Source organism: Balaenoptera physalus (assembly GCF_965194825.1).
Source record: "Balaenoptera physalus genome assembly, chromosome: 1".
NCBI lineage: Eukaryota > Metazoa > Chordata > Mammalia > Artiodactyla > Balaenopteridae > Balaenoptera > Balaenoptera physalus.
In genome coordinates this window covers 105411697-105434432 of record NC_138882.1, presented here as the reverse complement: position 1 = coordinate 105434432, position 22736 = coordinate 105411697, and the positions used below count along the sequence as shown (strand labels likewise).

At 36.0% G+C, this 22736-nt stretch overlaps 1 long non-coding RNA gene across 5 annotated transcripts in view; it reads right to left on the bottom strand.

The window, feature by feature from the left end:
- LOC309656463 overlaps positions 1-22736 on the bottom strand; it is a 235695-nt gene that overhangs the window by 10392 nt on the left and 202567 nt on the right. For 2 of the 5 annotated variants that reach the window (XR_014261379.1, XR_014261380.1), the window contains exon 4: positions 1-22736. This exon is cut by the window's left edge and continues 10392 nt beyond it. This is a non-coding gene — a long non-coding RNA (uncharacterized lncRNA). The other 3 variants (XR_014261381.1, XR_014261382.1, XR_014261383.1) reach the window with 3 other exon arrangements.

Below are 22736 nucleotides of genomic sequence, written 5' to 3'. Positions count from 1 at the left end.
GTGTGTCCTTAGGAGGAGGTGGGCTCAGGATCCTTCAACTCTGCTATCTTGATCCCATCTCTTCACTTTTTAAAATTCCTTTTTCATTTTGTCTCTGGGTGAGTTCCATCATTTTGTCTTCCAGCTCACTAATGCATTTTTATACCTCAACTAATCTGCTGTTGAACCCCTCTAGTGTGTTTTCAGTTCATCTATAACTTCTGTTTGGTACTTTCTTACATTTTCTATTTCTTTTTTGAAGTTATCACTGTGTTCACCCAAGTTTAGTGAGCATTTTTATAACCATTACTTTGAACCTTTTATCAGGTAGATTGCTCATGTTGGTTTTGTTTAGTTCTTTTCTGGGATTTTGTCTTGTTCTTTCAATTGGAACATACTCCTTTGTCTCCTCATTTTGCCTAATTCTGTGTGTGTGTGTGTTTATGTATATGTATTAGGTAAATCAGCTATATGTCCCAGTCACGAAGGAGTGACCTTACTTAGATGTCCTGTGGGGCTCAGGAGTGCAATCTCACTTTGGCACCAGAGCTAGGCACTCAAGAGGTGTTCCCTATGTCAGCTGCCTGCACCCTCCTGTTGTGGTAGGGCCATGTCTACTGCTACAGCACACTGGTAGGCAGGGTTATCACTTGGCTGGCTGTGAGGCCCAGCTCAGGCACAAGGTTGAGTAGGATCTCAGTGGGTGTGCACACTGGCGCTAGCAGGTTAGGAGGAAAATTCCAAAATGGCACCCACCAGCGCTGGCATTAGCAAGGTAGCCTGAGATCACAAAAATGTCTCCCACTAGTGCCTCAGTCCCTGGGGAGCAACCCAACTGGTTTCTGCTCCCCAGTAGATGCTTCAAGATTAGTAAGGGGGGTTTCTTCACCTATGGTCCATGTGCTTTTAGATCTGGTTTTTGCACTGGTTTGGAGATCCAATGAGTTTGCACATGGCCTCTTTAAGAATGAGTTTTCCATTCCCTGCAATTTTATGGTTTTCCTGGACATATTACTCATTGGTTTTCAAAAACAGGTGTTTTGGAGTCTTGTCTCTCCTTTGTAAGACCTAGAGATCTAAGTGCTTGATGTGGAACTCAAATTCTTTGCTCTTCATGGAAAAGATCTATACTCTTGTGATCTCTCCCAATTTTGGATCACTGTGGCTGAGGTGTGTTTTTTCCCTTGGCAAGACCATATCTCTTCCTCTCTTATCTGTCTTAATGCTGTCCTTTTACCCTTTGTTGTGGGGCTCTGTTCGTCCAGTTTTCAGGTGCCTTTTCAAGGGAATTATTCCATATTTGTAAATTTGTTGTGTCCATTGGAGGAGGTGAGTTCAGAGTTCAGGATTTTCCTATACCACCATCTAGAACCCTCTACCTGTATGTTGTATTTTTATCTCTCTTTTTATCACATGGTAAGTTCATATAACACTGAAGAGTTTAATAGTCTATAATTGATCTACTAGATTTTAATATGATAAAATTTTCTTCTCAAGATTTTCTAACAAGCCCTAAGAAACTAATTTCCTTGATCATCATACTTGATGATAAAGTTCATCAAACTTGAACTGTTTTTCAGCTCAAGTGCATTAAAGAAGTTATACTGCCCTGTGAAAAACCCTTTAAAATCATTCCAATGACGTATATGAATCACACACAGCTTCTTTTGTATAGAATGCAGCACTGAGTCCTGTCTGTCTCCCTAGATCACGGGGTATTTTTTTGTCTTGAACCCTTCCCTGACCTCGTTTCAATGCCCCCACCTACAGATCTCTAGATCTGTCTCCGTATCTGTTCCATGCACTGCATGGCACTGCCTCCCTCCCTAGATGTAAACAGATCTCCTTAATTGAATTTGCCATACTGTATTAAATTTATCTTTTTATTCTATATTTCTCTTAGCCTGTACACTACTTGAAGTCTCAGCTTATGTACTACTCTATTTGTATCCTTCACACCATAAGCAGTAGAGTTTAAGTCATTTAGGAGCTTTTTGCTGAAAGTTTGTTAAATTCAACTTACCTCAGGAAGGTTGTTTGGTATGATAAATAATTGAGGAATTATTTTGTCAACTGTATCAAAGACCAGTAAATCAAGTGTCAGTAGGATTATGTTTTAAAGTGTGACAGTGTTTCTCTAAAAAGAGTATGCTTTTCTATGTGAAATTTGCTAAGTCAAGTATTAATCTTGCCAGTTGCTCTTTGAAGGACAGCTCCTGTTCCATTCCAGTCTATGTGGTTCAAGTAGATCTGATCCAATCTCCTGACTCAAGCACTGAGTACAAGATCCAGGTCTTTCTAATCAGGGTACTCCATCCCCTCCCCAACCCAAGTCTCAAATACTCATTGAATCAGGAATAGGCAGTGACTCAAGTTTGTTCAATCAAACACTCCCTGAGATTTCAGCTGTGGGAGTATGAGAAGAAAGGCTTTCTTTCACTAATACTGCTAGTTGTGAGTTCTTTGGGGCTATAAGGATCATATAAAGTCAGAGTTTTCTGGGAATATTTCTGCTGTCACATGCATTCCACAGACTGTAACTGACACAGACAAAATCTGTGTCATAGATAAAGACAGAATATTCTATATCACACAACCCACACAATTCCCAAATTTTGCTGATTAAATAAGGATGGGCGTCTGTCTTAAGGACACTCAGTCTTGAGATGGCCTGGAATGGACAGGTTTGGCCAAGCAGCCCAGCCAGTAATAGTCTCTTTCCAGGAATCTGAATCGGAAAATATAAATCACTACAGGAGCTAGGGCTGCAAGGATGCACACAGGGTTTAGGAGGCAAGTGGGGTTATGACAGTCCAGGAAAAAAGTTGTGAGTAAACAGAAACTAAGCAGTAAATAGAATGTACTCAGAGGAAAATGTGAAGAAGAATTCTCCTGTCATTTACACAGGAGAATAAAAGTAAGAGTAATCATAATTGTTAAGAATTATAATGTATTTATACTATGTTGCAGGCACTCTTCCAATCATTTTAAGTAGATTGCCTCATTTAATATTGAAAAAGTTCTTCCATACCTCTTATAAACATTTACTTATTTCTTCCCTTATTCATTTAATAAGTTACTATTGAGCTCCTACCATATACTAGGTACTTTGCTAGGCTTTAACAATATAGTGTAATTAAAGAAAAAAAAAGATCTTTGATATATTGGAATTTATGCCATATCATCTTTTATTCCTAAAGCCTAACACACTACCTGGTATAGTAAATTATTATTAATTATTTTAGGATATTGAATGAAGTAACAAGGGAAGAAATATATGTTTATTAAACATTTGACTATGTACCAGAGAGTGTGCTGGGCTTCTTGACCTAGTTTTTCTCCTTTAAGTTGCACAGCTATGCTATGAGATAGAAATGAACTGAGAAACATATGCAGGTTTCCGAACATATTTAGTTCTAATTCTGATTAGAGAATAACTAGAATTACTTTTTTTTCTTTTGTGGAAAAACTGGCCCATAATACATTGGGAAAAATGAAATGGGAGTTGAAGAGATTACTTCCATCACTGTACATTTTTGAGGAACTAAGATCTTTGAGGAAAGCCTTGGCATTGCCTTTACCAACAGTTATATAAATGGCCTTAGTGAATTTTTAAAAAGGGATTCATAGTTATTAGCTGTGAAAATAATTTTCTATTGCTTATCTTGCTTGAAATTAAACTTTCTTTCCACAGTTTAATAGTCCAATTTTCTGGAAATTGCCTCAGATTTTTAAACAGTTCATAAAATCAAATAATGGCTCATTTCAATTTCAGTAGTTTAGATGTCCATTTACAGTCTAATTCTGATAAACTACAATTTTATTGTGACAGACTATGTCACTGTTAAGAAGATATCTTCTGCAGATTCAGCAATTCTATATTTTTTAATAGTTATGGATATTTTTGTGCTCAGTGTTAATCCCAGGCGGTAAGCTAAATAGCCTATCATATTCCATAAAATGATTATTTAATTAAAGCTGATTATTTAGTTTTTATTTCATTGAGTGTTATTTTGATAGTCATACAGTATAAAGATACATAAAGCAACATTTTGAGGTGTACAGTGTAAAATCTCACTGAAAGTAGAGTAGTACATTATATTCCTGATTTTTCCATAAACTTCTGTATAACTTGGGATGAACTCTTATCTAGGTTTCAGCTTTTCATGTATAAAATGAGAATTCTGTCTTGCAAAAGGCAAATATGAGGAATAACTATTTTATTAAATGATAAAAATTATAGGTGATATGTAAATTCTAGATTCTATCATGTTATATAGCTTTTCATATTTTAAAAATTATGCATTATTTCAGCAAATAATTACTGTTCTTTGGTTTATCACCATTTCATTAAAATGAAATGTATGTATACTGTAGAAATTATCAAAGTTTTTCTATTACTTTTTAGACTTGCTGAACTTTTAAAGTACATTTCTTTCTCTGGAGTGTGAATATAATTTTACTTTCAGTAGAGTCATAAAACTGAATGCTTTCTTTTTAGAAGAAATATTTAAATAACTTGCCAAGGAAATTAAAGATATCAAAAGGTATGCCAGTGCTCATTAGATATAAAAATAATATTAGAACAGTTTTTAATTTTGTCCAAATAGTCTCTTCTCCTCTGGATATGTTACATATTTATCTGATTCAAGGAAGTTGACATTTCTAAGGAGAAAAGAAGACTTTGCTATTTCAATGGTAAGGAAAAGAGAAGGCCTTGCACTTTCTGTGAAAGAGAGTTTTATGGAGTAGGTGTAAAATAAAGAACTACACTGTAGTGTAAGTGATTCTACTCATGAATGCAACAACTCCACTAAGTTAATTTGTTTTCAAGAACTTCCATGTACACTAGAAAAAAAATGGCGTCACAATAATTAAAATAATTTTTAAAATTACATTTTCATGGAACAAGCTATTGATTTTTGCAGAAGAAAATGGGAAATTGGTGGAGATGTTTCTCTTATGCTCTGTTGGTGTTTTCTACATAGTTTCATTATATTCCATGATTTGACAAAAAAATTAGCAACTAAGTCACTTTAAGTCCATTTATCTTAACTGTGGGTCTGTACTGTACAATTTGGGTTTCTTGCCATCGGCTAGACATATATCAAGATACACAACCCCCCAGGAATAACTGTAGGGTATCAGTTTAGAAGTTTCCATTTTCTTAAAACATAAAGTATACTTTTTTCTCTGAAGGAATTATCTATATCACTTTTTTCTGGAGTCTATTTCCTTCTATGTTCTGAAATATGTTCTAAAATGTAATACTTTAGAATCATAAGGAAAAATTATTTTGTAGGAGTTACTCATTTATCAATATTTCTTTAGGATAAGAACTATTTCATAAAGTACTAATTTTGAAAACTATTTCTGTACACCTGCATCTCAACACCCACCAGCCTATCCAATTTAATTTATTTATTTCTCTACTATCTTTTGATTTGCTTGCCCAAGTTTACTATTCATTTCCAATATCAGCTTTCAAGTATACGTGAGCACTGCCCATCAAGATTCCAGGTTCATTCTTTCTTCATGCAACCTCTCTGCATAGGCCTGCTTTGGTGTAGCAAGTGTCACATTAACATTGGATATCCACCAATATGTGAACAGTAGGAGGGAATAGTGACTCTGAGATAATTAATCTCAATTTTTTTTCCTGTTCTTTTCCCCACAAAAAGCAGATTTTCACCTATAGTTGTTATCTCAGGGAAACACCAGACATATTGAAAAGCATATATAGTCTCTGAGCCCCTCTGACTGTTGTAATCTAAACATCTAAGCCAGCACCATACAAACAAATGTAATGCAAGTTATATGTGTAATCTAAAAAATTATAGTAGCTACTTTGTAGCAATTAAATGGAACTGGAATTAATTTTAATAATATATTTTGGGTAATGAAAATATATTATCATTTTAATATGAAATCATATTTTAAAGTTAAGGAAATATTTTACATTTTTAATATAATACTGTGTTAAAATACTAGTTTTTAAAATAACACTTAGTTTTGAAATCCAGTTTATAGTTTACATTTAGAGCACATCTTAATTCACATTGACCACATTTCAAGAGCTCAATAGTCACATGTGGCTACTAGCTACCCTATTGATTGTATTGTCTTTACATTCTAAGGATTACTGCATATGATTGCAAACTCCTAATATTTTGAATTAGTTCTCAGCTGAGAGTAATGGATGTCTCTATTTTCCCACACACACATTGTCTTCTCCACCTTCAAGACAATTGTTTATGAAATATTATGTGAAGGACCCTCCACTATTATCTCTAGGATGCTCCTCCACACCACTGATATACAATCGGCAAGCTTTTTTTTTTAATTGAAATATAGTTGATTTACAATATTGTGTTAGTTTCAGGTGTACAGCAAAGTGATTTGGTTATACATGTATATATGTGTATAGATACAATCGGCAAGATTTGAAACTCATTATTTGGCAATGACAAAAGTGTCACAATTGCCATATGGTCTATGCTATAAAGGATATCCTGATTTCAGAGCTGTTAAAATATGTTTTTAAAAAGTGCATATTAGAATGAGTGCAAAAAGATACTTCATATATAGATAGGGAGAGAGACACACACAAACATTAAATACACATACAACATATATAAGCTATATCATAATGTAAAACATATTTCCTACTGTGGGTCCAAGTAAAAAAATTGAAAGCATCCCTTCTGACCCAATTTCACTTCCCTTACAATAAGTTCTAACAGTTTTATACTAGTTATTCACCATTAAGTTTGGCACCCACATATCTAACCATACCTACACATATATGATGTATATAAATTTCAAAGAGAATATCTTTTAGGGCATCAAACCTTAAAGCTATATGCATTTCCTAATTTGCCTTATCCACTCAACTTTGTGTTTTTGTTTTCTCAAATTAGCATCCAAGTTAAGTATGGGACAGAAACTTTATCAAATAATTTGGAACATCTGGGAGAACAGACTTATCTCTCAGATTTTGTGGGAAAAAAATATGGTTAAAATACCATACACATAATTTAAATGAACTAAGTATTCAGAACTTTGACCTTTTCTTTTGGAAGTCTATTTTCTAATCATTTTTTGTATATTTCCCTTTAAATGATCAGAAATAAACCATGGTACATAAAATATCAAAGAAGAAAAGATTTTTAAATAATATGGGCCAGTAACTTTAATTTACAAACAAGAAGCTTAGTTCTAACCATGAGAAGTGCCTCACCAAAGACCACCACGTTAATAAGTAGCTGTTATGACTAGAACATTGGGGACCTGACTCCTAGTTCTATCCATTTCAGCTTCAAAATTCTGATACTTAATTAAAAAAAGAATTCTTGCTTATAGATTTTAGTTTTTAATATTATTATTGTCATGTAAATCTAATAAAATAATAAAATTATAAGTAGCTAAAATATTATTTACACTAAACCACATAATTTATCTAATCCATTTTTTCTGTTAATTTTTATATAGTTTGCACTTTTTAATAAAATAATAAAATTAAAATGTAATTTCAAAGCTTAATATGATGACTAATGGCATCCAGTATAAAGAAGAAACACATCAGGTTGTTCAAACATGAGCTTTAGTTTCATGATAGACTATCTGAGCTGAGAAAAACCTGGTTTATCTGTTCATTTCCCAACAGACCTTTCTTGTCTAAATTGTTAAGGTGTGATATTTTAAGTTTTTCATTAAAATGAGAATAAAACACTAATCAGTGTGTCTCTAACTTGTCATTTATATTTTATATTTTACTTTGAATAGAAATCCTATCATGATTTATTTGCTCTTTTTTCCCCTCTATTCCTGTTTTCACACATTGGGCTGAATTATTTCATTACAAAGTACTGAATGGAATTATACAAATTTAGACATCTCCAAACATTTGCTACATGCAGCTGGACTCAGGTAGAACAGTCTAGCTTTCCAGAACTCACACACACACATGCACACATACAAACAGGTCACACTGACATGAATGGAACTATTCATAGAAGTAGAGAGAAGGACCTGTGCAAACTTTGAAAGAGCTGTTGTTCCATATATACATACTTTACCACATTTACCATCTTTATTTGTGGAGACCAAATGTTTCTGTCCTAAGGTTTACTGCATTTAGACTCTTATTCATTATTCACCATTTCATATTCATTTTTTTCTGGGAAATGATAGTAGTTTGAATATTTAGCTTGTCCTTCATATGAAAATAAACTCCATGGTTAGCACACTCCCAGACAAACTAAAAGCAGCAATTGAGAGAGCTGAACTGACAGTTGAATTCATAATTCATTCATTTGAATATATGGTTTTGAGACTCTTAAAACTGGGCCAGGTTATCTTTCTTGTGAAAATTCATTTGTTGTCAATATTTTGGAATTTCTGCAGAATGGGGAGGAATTTCATATGCAATAGTACAATAATTCTAGCAATTTTTTTTCTAAAAGGCTGGATAAATTCAGTATGTGTTGTCAAATGATTGTTAAGACCTGAAGTAACATTTTTTAAAGAGGCTTTTACTTAAATACATGTAGGTATTTCTTGAGTGGGTTTATAATTATTTTTTAAAAGGAAATGAAAGCTTTAGGCTGGATTCTTTTCCCAACAGTTAACTTTGTTTTATTTATCATTTTCTGTTTTTCTTTAGCCATTTTGACCAAGTGAGTAACTAACGCTTAGCAAAGCAAACAAATAATCCAGGTATGCTGGGTTTAAAAATTTAGAGTTAATTACTTCCAATGGGGGCTTTCCGAATCCCACTACAGCCACTTTTTTTTAACCTTCCAAAGATCCTGTGTTAATGACCACCTGCACGTTTCATCTACAAAACTGCCAATTATTGATCTTTATGGATAGTTATGATAATATTTTTAAAAATTTCATCTCAATAATGCAACTGATTGAAACATATTTATTTGCCAAACATTACTTTTGCTTAATATTTAGAACTGTGTCTTGAAAATAAGTAAGTTTCTCTGAGAAGACAAGGGAAAGATGTGAAATGGTAAAAGAAATAAAACTGGACAGGGTATTTTAAAGCCACAACAACTGTTTTGTATAATTAGAGTCCCTGGCATGTGTAAAAGTGGAATTCAGTTTCACAAACTATTTTATTTTCCACACAACTAAGAGACATTTTATCCTCCTGTTTTCTAGAATGTAAATACAATACAATTAGTTTTTCATATAAGATTTCTTGTTGTAAGTAATAGATACCGACTCTAGATCATTTCTATCTCTTCTTCTGGAACTCCAACTACACATACCTTAGACCACTTGATATTGTCCTAGGTCATTGAGGCTTAACTTATTTTAAAGTCACAGTTTTGGTTTCGGATTTTGCAAACTCCAACATGTTTTTAACCCACTAGTGGTTTTTTCATTTCAGATATTGTTATATTCAGTTCCAGAATACCATTCTCTTTTTCTTTTGTAGATTCCATTTCTTTACTGACATTTCTCATCATTTCACTCATTGTGTCCATCTTTCCTTTAAATCCTTAAGCATACTTTTTAAAACATCATTATTGGAGTATAATTGCTTTAAAATGTTGTGCTAGTTTCTGCTGTATAACAAAGTGAATCAGCTATACATATACATATATCCCCATATCCCTTCCCTCTTGCGTCTACCTCCCACCCTCCCTATCCCACTCTTTTAAGTGGTCACAAAGCAACGAGCTGATCTCCTTGTGCTATGCGGCTGCTTCCCACTAGCTATCTATTTTAAATTTGGTAGTATATATATGTCAATGCCACTCTCTTACTTCACAGCAGCTTACCATTCCACCTCCCTGTGTCCTCAAGTCCATTCTCTACGTCGGCATCTTTATTCCTGACCTGCCCCTAGGTTCGTGAGAACCATTTTTTTTTTTTAGATTCCATGTATTTGTTTTAGTATATGGTATTTGTTTCTCTCTTTCTTGACTTACTTCACTCTGTATGACAGACTCTAGGTCCATCCACCTCACTACAAATAACTCAGTTTCGTTTCATCTTATGGCTGAGTCATATTCCATTGTATATATGTGCCATATCTTCTTTATCCATTCACCTCTCAATGGACACTTAGGTTGCTTCCGTGTCCTGGCTGTTGTAAATAGAGCTGCAATGAATATTGTGGTACATGATTCTTTTTGAATTATGGTTTTCACAGGGTATATGTCCAGTAATGGCATTGCTGGATCGTATGGAAGTTCTATTTTTTTTTAAATTAATTTATTTATTTATGGCTGTGTTGGGTCTTCATTTCTGTGCGAGGGCTTTCTCTAGTTGTGGCAAGTGGGAGCCACTCTTCATCGCGGTGCACGGGCCTCTCACTATCACGGCCTCTCTTGTTGTGGAGCACAGGCTCCAAACGCGCAGGCTCAGTAATTGTGGCTCACGGGCCTAGTTGCTCCACGGCATGTGGGATCTTCCCAGACCAGGGCTTGAACCCGTGTGCCCTGCATTGGCAGGCAGATTCTCAACCACTGCGCCACCAGGGAAGCCCTAGTTTTAGTTTTTTAAGGAAATTCCATACTGTTCTCCACAGTGGCTGTATCAATTTACATTCCCACCAACAGTGAAAGAGGGTTCCCTTTTCTCCACACCCTCTCCAGCATTTATTATTTGTAGGTTTTTTGATGATGGCCATTCTGACTGGTGTGAGGTGATACCTCATTGTAGTTTTGATTTGCATTTCTCTAATGATTACTGATGTTGAGCATCCTTTCATGTGTTTGTTGGCAATCTGTATATCTTCTTAGGAGAAATGTCTGTTTAGGTCTTCTGCCCATTTTTGGATTGGGTTGTTTGTTTTTTTACATTGAGCTGCATGAGCTGCTTGTATATTTTGGAGATTAATCCTTTGTCAGTTGCTTCATTTGCAAATATTTTCTCCCATCCTGAGGGTTGTCTTTTGGTCTTGTTTATGGTTTCTTTGCTGTGCAAAAGCTTTTAAGTTTCATTAGGTCCCATTTGTTTATTTTTGTTTTTCTTTCCATTTCTCTAGGAGGTGGGTCAAAAAGGATCTTGCTGTGATTTATGACAAAGAGTGTTCTGCCTATGTTTTCCTCTAAGAGTTTTAGAATGTCTGGCCTTACATTCAGGTCTTTAATCCATTTTAGTTTATTTTTTATATGGTATCAGGGAGTATTCTACTTTCATTCTTTTACATGTAGCTGTCCAGTTTTCCCAGCACTACTTATTGAAGAGGCTGTCTTTTCTCCATTGTCTATTCTTGCCTCCTTTATCAAACATAAGGTGACCATATGTGCGTGGGTATATCTCTGGGCTTTCTACGCTGTTCCATTGATCTATATTTCTGTTTTTGTGCCAGTACCATACTGTCTTGATGACTGTAGCTTTTTAGTATAGTTTGAAGTCAGGGAGCCTGATTCCTCCAGCTGGGTTTTTTTCTCAAGATTGCTTTGGCTATTCAGGGTCCTTTGTGTTTCCATAGAAATTAAAAAATTTTTTGTTCTAGTTCTGTGCAAAATGCCATTGGTAGTTTGATAGGGATTGCATTGAATCTGTAGATTGCTTTGGGTAGTATAGTCATTTTCACAATGTTGATTCTTCCAATACAAGGACATGGTACATCTCTCCATTTGTTTGTATCATCTTTAATTTCTTTCATCAGTGTCTTATAGTCTTCTGCAAAGTGGTCTTTTGTCTCCTTAGGTAGGTTTATTCCTAGGTATTTTATTCTTTTTGTTGCAGTGGTAAATGGGAGTGTTTCCTTAATTTCACTTTCAGATTTTTCATCATCAGTGTATAGGAATGCAAGAGATTTCTGTGCATTCATTTTGTATCCTGCTACTTTACCAAATTCATTGATTAGCTCTAGCAGTTTTCTGGTAGCATCTTTAGTATTCTCTATGTAGAGTATCATGTCGTCTGCAAACAGTGACAGCTTTACTTCTTCTTTTCCAATTCGGATTCCATTTATTTCCTTTTCTTCTCTGATTGCTGTGGCTAAAACTTCCAAGACTATGGTGAATAATAGTGGTGAGAGTGGACAACCTTGTCTTCTTCCTGATCATAGTGGAAATGGTTTCAGTTTTTCACCATTGAGAACAATGTTGACTGTGGGTTTGTCATATATGGCCTTTATTATGTTGAGGTAAGTTCCTTCTATGCTTACTTTCCGGAGGGTTTTTATCATACATCGTTGTTGAATTTTTTCGAAAGCTTTTTCTGCGTCTTTTGAGATGATCACATGGTTTATATCCTTCAATTTGTTAATATGGTTTATCACATTGATTGGTTTGTGTATACTGAAGAATCCTTGCATTCTTGGGATAAATCCCACTTGATCATGATGTATGATCCTTTTAATGTGCTGTTGGATTCTGTTTGCTAGTGTTTTGTTGAGGATTTTTGCATCTATGTTCATCAGTGATATTGGCTTGTAGTTTTCTTTCTTTGTGACATCTTTGTCTGGTTTTGGTATCAGGGTGATGGTGGCCTCGTAGAATGAGTTTGGGAGTGTTCCTCCCTCTGCTATATTTTGGAAGAGTTTGAGAAGGATAGGTGTTAGCTCTTCTCTAAATGTTTGATAGAATTAGCCTGTGAAGCCATGTGGTCCTGGGCTTTTGTTTGTTGGAAAACTTTTAATCACAGTCTCAATTTCAGTGCTTGTGATTGGTCGGTTTATATTTTCTATTCCTTCCTGGTTCAGTCTCGGAAGGTTGTGCTTTTCTAAGAATCTGTCCATTTCTTCCAGGCTGCTCATTTTATTGGCATATAGGTGCTTGTAGTTATCTCTCATGATCCTATGTATTTCTGCAGTGTCAGTTATTACTTCTCATTTAACATTTCTAATTCTGATGATTGAGACTTTTCCCTTTTTTTCTTGATGAGTCTGGCTAATGGTTTATCAATTTTGTTCAACTTCTCAAAGAATCAGCTTTTAGTTTTATTGATCTTTGCTATTGTTTCCTTCATTTCTTTTTCATTTATTTCTGATCTGATTTTTATGAATTTTTTCCTTCTGCTAACTTTGGGGGTTTTTTGTTCTTCTTTCTCTAAATGCTTTAGGTGTAAGTTTAGGTTGTTTATTTGAGATTTTTCTTGTCTCTTGAGGTAGGATTGTATTGCTATAAACTTCCCTCTTAGAACTGCTTCTGTTGCATCCCATAGGTTTTGGGTCATCATGTTTTCATTGTCAGTTGTTTCTAGGTATTTTTTGATTTCCTCTTTGATTTCTTCAGTGATATCTTGGTTATTTAGTGGTGTACTGTTTAGCTTCCATGTGTTTGTATTTTTTACAGTTTTTCTCCTGTAATTGATACCTAGTCTCATAGCATTGTGGTTGGAAAAGATACTTGATATGATTTCAATTTTCTTAAATTTACCAAGGCTTGATTTGAGACCCAAAATATGATCTATGCTGGAGAATGTTCCAAGAGCACTTGAGAAGAAAGTGTATTCTGTTGTTTTTGGATGGAATGTCCTATAAATATCAATTAAGTCCATCTTGTTTAATGTGTCATTTAAAGATTGTGTTTCCTTATTTATTTTCAATTTGGATGATCTGTCCATTGGTGAAAGTGGGGTGTTAAAGTCCCCTAGTATGATTGTATTACTGTCGATTTCCCCTTTTATGGTTGTTAGCATTTGCCTTATGTATTGAGGTGCCCTTATGTTGGGTGCATAAATATTTACAATTGTTATGTCTTCTTCTTGGATTGATTCCTTGATCATTATATAGTGTCCTCCTTTGTCTCATGTAATAGTCTTTATGTTAAAGTCTATTTTTTCTGATATGAGATTTGCTACTCCAGCTTTCTTTTGATTTCCATTTGCATGGAATATCTTTTTCCATCCCCTCACTTTCAGTCTGTATGTGTCCCTAGGTCTGAAGTGGGTCTCTTGTAGACAACATATACACGGGTCTTGTTTTTGTATCCATTCATCCAGTATATGTTTTTTGGTTGGAGCATTTAATCCATTTATATTTAAGGTAATTATCGATATGTATGTTCCTATTACCATGTTCTTAATTGTTTTGGGTTTGTTATTGTAAGTCTTTTCCTTTTCTTGTCCTTCCTGCCTAGAGAAGTTCCTTTAGCGTTTGTTGTAAAGCTGGTTTGGTGGTGCTGAATTCTCTTAGCTTTTGCCTGTCTGTAAAGCTTTTAATTTCACCCTCGAATCTGAATGAGATCCTTGTTGGGTAGAGTAATCTTAGTTGTAGTTTTTTCTCTTTCATCATTTTAAATAGGTACTGCCACTCCCTTCTAGCTTGCAGAATTTCTGCTGAACGATCTTCTGTTAACCTTATGGGGATTACCTTGTATGTAATATGTTGCTTTTCCCTTGCTGCTTTTAATATTTTTTCTTTGTATTTAATTTTTGATAGTTTGATTAATATGTGTATTGGCACGTTTCTCCTTCGATTTATCCTGTATGGGACTCTCTGCACTTCCTGGAATGATTGACTATTTCTTTTCCCATGTTAGGGAAGTTTTCAACTATAATGTCTTCAAATATTTTCTCAGACCCTTTCTTTTTCTCTTCTTCTTCTGCGACCCTTATAATTCGAATGTCGGTGCCTTTAATGTTGTCCCAGAGGTCTCTGAGATTCTTTCCATTTTGATTTCTTTATTCTGTTCCGTGGTAGTTATTTCCACTATTTTGTCTTCCAGGTCACTTATCCATTCTTCTGCCTCATTTATTCTGCTATTGATTCCTTCTAGGAAATTTTTAATTTCATTTATTGTGTTTTTCATCATTTTTTTTTTTTGTCTCTTTAGTTCTTCTAGGTCAGTGTTAAACGTTTCTTGTATTTCCTCCATTCTGTTTTTAAGATTTCGGATCATCTTTACTATCATTCCTCTGAATTCCTTTTCAGGTAGACTGCCTATTTCCTCTTCATTTGCTTGGTCTGGTGGGTTTTTACTTTGCTCCTTCATCTGCTGTGTAAATTTCTGTCTTCTCATTTGGTTAACTTACTGTGTTTGGGGTCTCCTTTTCGCAGGCTGCAGGTTCGTAGTTCCTGTTGTTTTTGGTGTCTGCCCCAGTGGGTAAGTTTGGTTCAGTGGGTTGTGTAGGCTTCCTGGTGGTGGGGACTGGTGCCTGTTTTCTGGTGGATGACACTGGATCTTGTCTTTCTGGTGGGCAAGACCACATCTGGTGGTGTGTTTTGGGGTGTCTGAACTTATTATGATTTTAGGCAGCCTCTCTGCTAATGGGTGGGGTTGTGTTCTTGTCTTGCTGGTTGTTTGGCATGGGGTATCTAGCACTGGAGCTTGCTGGTCATTGAGTGAGCTGGGTCTTAGCGATGAGACAGAAATCTCTGGGAGAGCTCTCGCCAATTGATATTATGTGGGGCCGGGACGTCTCTGGTGGTCCAATGTCCTGAACTCGGCTCTCCCACCTCAGAGCCTCAGGTCTGACACCAGCCACAGCGCCAAGCCCCTTTCAGCCACATGGCTCAGAAGAGAAGGGAGAAAAAAGAAAGAAAAAAAATAAAGTAAAATAAAACAAAGTTATTAAAATTAAAAATTAAAATAAAATAAATTTTTTTAAGTAATAAAAAAGAAGAGAGCAACCAAACCAATAAACAAATCCACCAAAGATAACACGCACTAAAAACTGTACTAAGAGAAACATAAAAATCAGTAAATAGTCCGTTGCATACAGCAAACCCAAAGTGTACAGTTGCTCCCAAAGTCCACCACCTCAATTTTGGAATGATTTGTTGTCTATTCAGGTATTCCACAGATGCAGGGTACATCAAGTTGACTGTGGAGATTTAATCCGCTGCTCCTGAGGCTGAACAGAGAAATTTCCCTTTCCCTTTGTTTGCACAGCTCCTGGGGTTCAGCTTTGAATTTGGCCCCACCTGTGCATGTAGGTCGCCCTCTGGCGTCTGTTCTTTGCCCAGACAGGAGGGGGTTAAAGGAGAGGCTGATTAGGGGGCTCTGGATCACTCAGGCCAGAGGGAAGGAGGGGTATGGAATGCGGGGCAAGCCTGTGGCAGCAGAGGCCAGCATGATGTTGCAACAGCCTGAGGCGTGCTGTGTGTTCTCCCGGGGAAGCTGTCCCTTGATTACGGGACCCTTGCAGTGGTGGGCTGCACAGGCTCCCGGGAGGGGAGGTGTGGATAGTGACCCGTGCTTGCACACAGGCTAGCAGCCTTAGCGTTTCATGCCCGTCTCTGGTGTCTGCACTGATAGGCATGGCTTGTGCCCATCTCTGGAGCTCATTTAGGTGGTGCTCTGAATCCCCTCTCCTCGTGCACCCCGAAACAGTGGCGTCTTGCCTCTTAGGCAGTTCCAGGCTTTTTCCCAGACTCCCTCCCAGTTAGCTGTGGTGCACTAGCCCCCTTCAGGCTGTGTTCACACAGCCAACTCCAGTCCTCTCCCTGGGATCTGACCTCTGAAGCCCGAGCCTTAGCTCCCAGCACCCCCCAACCCCCGGCGGGTGAGCAGACGAGGCTTTCAGGCTGGTGAGTGCTGGTTGGCATCACTTCTTTGTGTGGGAATCTCTCTGTGTTGCCCTCTGCACCCCTGTTGCTGCACTATCCTCGGTGGCTCCGAAGATTCCCCCCCGCTCACCCCCCATTTCCACCAGTGAAGGGGCTTCCTAGTGTGTGGAAACTTTTCCTCCTTCACAGCTCCCTCCCAGAGGTGCAGGTCCTATCCCTATTCTTTTGTCTCTGCTTTTTCTTTTTTCTTTTGCCCTACCCAGGTATGTGGGGAGTTTCTTGCCTTTTGGGAAATCTGAGGTCTTCTGCCAGAGTTCAGTAGGTGTTCTGTAGGAGTTGTTCCACATGTAGATGTATTTGTGGGGAGGAAGGTGATCTCCACATCTTCCTCCTCCGCCATCTTGAAGATCCTCCCTTAAGCATATTTTTAATACATGTTTTAAACTCTATGTCTGTTAATTTCAACATCTCTGTCATCATAATATCTGTTTTAGTATTCAGCCAAACACTTATGTAGCAGATTTTAGGAGGTTCTTCTCTTCAAAGATTTCTTCTTTCTACCCCACAAATTCCAACTGCTCAGAAGCTCTGAAATACAATCACTGCTCCAGGAAGACCTTTGTGTTTTACATGGGCTCCACTTTTGTGTATCATGGTCTAAAAAACTACTCCTAGACAGAAATCATATCTGCATAGCTTGTGTGTTTCTCTTCTTCAGAGGTCGAAGTATTAGGTTGGCTGTTTCACAATGCCTGTAAATTGTTGCTTAATATATATTGTCCACTTTATAGTTTATGGTGCAGTTCTAGTCCTGTACTAATTACTCTATCAGTTGGGGGTGAAAGGCCAGCAATTTTAATTTTAATGGATGCTATGTTTACTTTAGTCCAAAATAAAACAATTCATATTCTCATCAGCAATGTATGAAAGTACTTATTTTTCTAAAAAGTCTCTGGTCATAAAGACAATTTGTCCCTTTAATTTTTACAAGATCAATATGTCAAATGTTGTGTTATATTATTCTAATTTGCATTTCTGTAACAACTGAAATATCTTTTTGTTTCTTACCCTTTTATGATGCTCTCTATTACCTGTTTATATACTTTGCCCATTTTCTATTGTTTATCTTTTTATTATCCATTTTCAGGATTCCAATTGCTTTATAACCATCCATCCAATCTTATTTTGAATATTCCATTATCTTCAAATTGTCAAAATATATATTTAGTTTATAATATATAAAGTTTTATTTAATTGTATTATGTGTATTTATTTGCAAAATGAATTATGAGCAAATATCATACATTGTATGTAACACTGTACATTATATTTAATCAATAAATATTAATTATTGAGCAATTTCTTCTGGTTCATGTGCTACTTCTTTACAAATAAATGAGATCCTTTTGATGTAATTTTTTAAAATTACCACAGTAAACACCATTTGCTACAGTAAAGTGATGATTTAATAGTAAGTCTACTATAGCTTCCAAAACAATCTAATGACACTTCCAAGAACTGGCTTAGACACTGGGAAAAACTGACCATTATATATAAACTAATATAAACTATTATATTTTTAGTAGATAGTTGTTTTTTTTTTAAACATCATTATTGGTGTATAATTGTTTTACAATGTGCTGTGTTAGTTTCTGCTTTATTACATAGTGAATCAGCTATACATATACATATATCTCCATATCTCCTCCCTCTTGTGTCTCCCTCCCACCCTCCTTATCTCACTCCTCTAGGTGGTCATAAAGCACTGAGCTGATCTCCCTGTGCTATGCGGCTGCTTCCCACTAGCTATCTATTTTACATTTGGTAGTGTACATATGTCCATGCCACTCTCTCTCTTAGTCCCAGCTTACCCTTCCCCCTCCCCGTGTCCTCAAGTCCATTCTCTATGTCTGCGTCTTTATTCCTGTTCTGCTGCTAGGTTCTTCAGAAACTTTTTTTTTTTTTTTAGATTCCATATATATGTGTTAGCATATGGTATTTGTTTTTCTCTTTCTTGACTTACTTCACTCTATATGACAGACTCTAGGTCCATCCACCTCACTACAAATAACTCAGTTTCGTTTCATCTTATGGCTGAGTCATATTCCATTGTATATATGTGCCACATCTTCTTTATCCATTCATCTGTCATTGGACACTTAGGTTGCTTCCATATCCTGGCTATTGTAAATAGAGCTGCAGTGAACATTGTGGTACATGACTCTTTTTGAATTATGGTTTTCTCAGGGTATATCCCCAGTAGTGGGATTGCTGGGTGGTATGGTAGTTCGATTTTTAGTTTTTTAAGGAACCTCCATACTGTTCTCCATAGTGGCTGTATCAATTTACATTCCCACCAACAGTGTAAGAGAGTTCCCTTTTCTCCACACCCTCTCCAGCATTTATTGTTTGTAGAGTTTTTGATGATGGCCGTCTGACTGGTGTGAGGTGATACCTCGTGGTAGTTTTGATTTGCATTTCTTTAATGATTAGTGATGTTGAGCATCCTTTCATGTGTTTGTTGGCAATCTGTATATCTTCTTAGGAGAAATGTCTGTTTAGGTCTTCTGCCCATTTTTGGATTGGGTTAAGTGCAAGATTTACCTATTTCTTTAAAAAAATATTTTGGTTAAACTGGAATGTGGGAGTAGAGGCTAAATTAATTACTATAAAACTTTGTCCAAATTCTGCCTTGTGGTGGGTATGAGAGAATATAGTTATGTCATGTTTCCATTATTTAGCTAAAGATTTCTGTTTTTAGTATTTCACTTGATTTCAGAGTGAGCTACAAAACTATTTATGCCCAGAAGTTACCCACTAAGTAGTAATGTTTCATATGGGACACATGTCAAATCTTTACTGTCAAGTTTTTCAGGAATAATGAGACTGTTGAGATTTAAAAGTATGAGCCTTCTTTGACATAGATATCAAACAGATAGACTGATTCAAGCTCAGATAGCTAAATTTCTGATAAAATAATGTAAAAGTAATCATATAAGTCAATAAGCAAGCTAATCTATAGAATCCCCAACCATGTAGAAATATATACCTGGAGAGACATACATGAAAATCAAAATACAAATACTAAATATGACATATGTGAAGCATTTTATCTTCAATAAACAAATTAGAGCTAAAATGGTCTATAACATATGGTATTTCACAAAGGAAGCTTATAGCCTGATGAAAGAGACAGATGCATATATCAGTAACAAAAATATAATTATATTTCTCAAGAATAAATATACTCATATAGCTTTCATTTGTCGATTAGTATTTTGGTTGGGTATAGAAAGAGAATCAACTTCAGCATACGTCCTTATAGAAACAATTCTATGTGAAATCAATGTTTGATGTGTAACCCCAAAAAGAGGCATGGCCCAACGTGCCAGGGGAGAAGAAAAAAGAAATGATAACATTAGGTAAAATTTTTGAATAACTATTCTGTCTGCCATTTTTCCAACTATACAAAATCAACTATAAAATCTTCACAAAAACGCTATGAGAAAATTAATTCTGAAATGAGGAGAAAACAGGCTTAGGGAAATCTAGTGAATTATACAAAATTATCCAATTGATAATGGGTAAAACTGGGCTTCAATTAAGACTTGCCTGCCTCTTGGTTTATTTACCTTAAAAATAGAGCCTGAGAATGGGATACTCATAGGAGAAGGGGAAATGAGGATAGTGGGATTTGGGAAAGACAATAATAGCATCTACTACAGTGACACAGACCCTTCCTCCTTTCTGAGGGATCTTAGACCTTGTTTTCTATACTTATCTATTAATATATGCTCTTATTATATCTTGCCCTTATTAGATCTTGCCTTGGTTGCTATATTCATCTATTAATAATTTAAACTGGAAATAGTTGCCAAATGGATTATCGAGTGTCAAATGCATTCCTCACTGCCCCCACTATTTTGTAGAAGTCCTACTCTTCCCCGTTATAATGATCAATTTCAATTACTCCTGACAGTAATAATTGCTTTCTGTTTCTTTTATTCTACTGGCATCAGGAACCCAAAGTCACTGGTGAAAGTCACAGTTTTAAGTACAGTGGCACTCATACTGTGTCCCTTGGCAAAACTGTCCCTCTTATAGGAACTGAGCCTAAAATCATAAGGCCTGTAGCTTCAGGAACAGGAAGCACAAATTCCAAAAAAAAGAAAAAACATGACTATAGGTCTACTGGTTCTGATACATATTGTACCATCTAGAGATACCAGTCCAATGTTGTTGGATAGCTGTAGGTCAACACTCGCAAGCAGGTTAAAGATGGAGGCACTAGCCCAGTAAAAAGGATCTCAAAGGAGCATCTTTATCATCCACTACAGTCTTAATTCTACTTATAATTTTAACTCTATTTAACCACCTTTTCAAATTGGAGTGAATATTGCAATTTACTGTCCCAAACTCCTCATTGCCTACTGGAGTGAGGAGGAGAGATAACTTGTCTATTCAATTCACAGATCTTCAGAGTGAGAAAAGCCATGACAAAGGCCTTTCATTCACACCTGGATCTGGTTTAGAAGACAAGATCAAGATCTTGGACTATAAGACAGAGCCTGATGTCATAATTGGATAAGTCCCTGGGCATGAGTATATTTTGGTTTTGTGTTGACTGTGAGCTATTAGGAGTAAGGGAGTGAATTGTGGAAGACTATTCCTTTGATGGTCCTCCAAAAATATCATACCTCTTGGGATTCATACCTTTGTGTAATCACCTACCTTTAAATCTGGACCCTATGATTTTTCTATTGCATTAACCAATATAATTCAGTAAAAGTGATAGTGTGCCAGTTTCATGCCTAACCTTAGGTGCTGTAGCTTTTGCTTTTGCACTCACCTTGAGCTACCATGGAATAAGTTTAGTCACCCTGCTGGAGAGATAATGGGGATCATAGAGAGGTCATGTGGAAAGGAAGAGGCCTGGAAATTACATGGAGATGAACCAAGAAACCCAGATGACAGCCAGTACAGAGACCCTAGACATTTAACTCTTAGCAGACCAGTTCCAGTCAGCCCAAGCTTTTTAAGCTTTCCTAGGTGAAGTTAAGATGTGTAACTGGAGAAGCCTTCTTTGATCTTCTAACTCCTGTAGATAACACATGGGGCAAAAAACACACTTTCCCTGCTACACCATGTTTAAATTCCTAACTCACAGAACCCTGCACAAATAAAACAGTTTTTGTTTTAAGCCGTTACATTTTGGGGTAGTGTGTAACATAGCAACAGATAACCAAGATAACCAGAATTTTTTCCCCTTTATAATGAGAAGGAAGCTAGTATGGTGTACCTCAAGTGCAATATAATTGAACGGTTCAATCTCAAGTGCCAACTACACTATGTTGTTATAATAGTATTGTTTTTCACACTGAACTTCATGTAATGCATTATAATTTCTGTGCCAATGTTCTTTTTCTCTAGCATATTTTTTAAATAACACAAAAATGTGATCAAATGTATAAAATGTATTTCATTTTTAACAGAACTAGCTAGAACAGAAAGCTTATTTTTTAGAAATATGTTTCCACTCAGGGATTCCAACTTTCATTTTGCAAAGCCTTTTGGGAATACTTTTTCCTGGTCTGCATTCCAGTAGCTTTTTTATTTCCTGTATCTGTTTCAAAAGCAGTAATAGCAACTCAGAAGAATGGAACAGGTTATCTTATAATATACATACCATATGGTTTTATAGTTTATCCCTTCACTGGTTTGGAAATTACTGTATGTGATAATAGTAAATCGGCCTGCTAATTATTTTCCCTTGTGTATGACTATGTACTTTAATGGACGTTAAATAATAAAGATGTGACCTTTTTTTCTCAAATCTTGTCTTTCAGATTGTTCTGTGTTTGTGATATAACTACATTTCTTAAAATCTTCTTTTGTGGCAAGACATTAGCATTCCATCCCTAAGGTTCTAAGGAATAGCCTTAGCCAAGTCAAGATACAGAAAGAATGCCAAGGAAGCTCTGGCAGAATGAATGCAGAGGAAAGTAGATTGAGTTTGAGGTAAAGGAAAGAATCATTGACAGCTCCCAGATTGTTGGCTCAGGCAACTGCCATTTACTCAAATGAGTAAAGGTAGGGGGAAATGTATTAGTGTCAAAAAAAATCTATATTAGTTATAGTCTTTATATACAACACTTATATGAAGAACTGCTATTCTATGTGAAGTTATATCATAAGCAAGGAACTCTATATTTAGCAAAGGAAACCATTTCACCTCAATGTAGAAGAGTCACCTAGAAAAATCCATGATATGGATTAGTTATTGAAGTGGGACATATGACTGTCAACTTGTCTTCCAGCTGCAGTT